The following is a 265-nucleotide window of genomic DNA, read 5'->3' on the forward strand; positions in this document are numbered from 1 at the left end:
GAGAGAGAGGGAAAGAAAATCTACGTAGGTGTTTTCTGATGTTTTCTGTTTGAATATGTGTCTACACACACTGACTGGCTGCTGAACCATGAATATGGCGAATTAGGGGAAAACAACCTGAAATCTCATTTCACACACATGCTCAAGGATCAACATTTACATAAGACCAGACACCTTTCTCTTACTCTTCCTTCCCTCTCTCTATCCTCCCTCCCCACTTTTTTTTCTATCCCTTTCCAAATCTTGTCTATCAGTCTCTCGTCTA

This window comes from Penaeus monodon, chromosome 30 (assembly GCF_015228065.2).
Source record: "Penaeus monodon isolate SGIC_2016 chromosome 30, NSTDA_Pmon_1, whole genome shotgun sequence".
Taxonomy (NCBI): Eukaryota; Metazoa; Arthropoda; class Malacostraca; order Decapoda; family Penaeidae; genus Penaeus; species Penaeus monodon.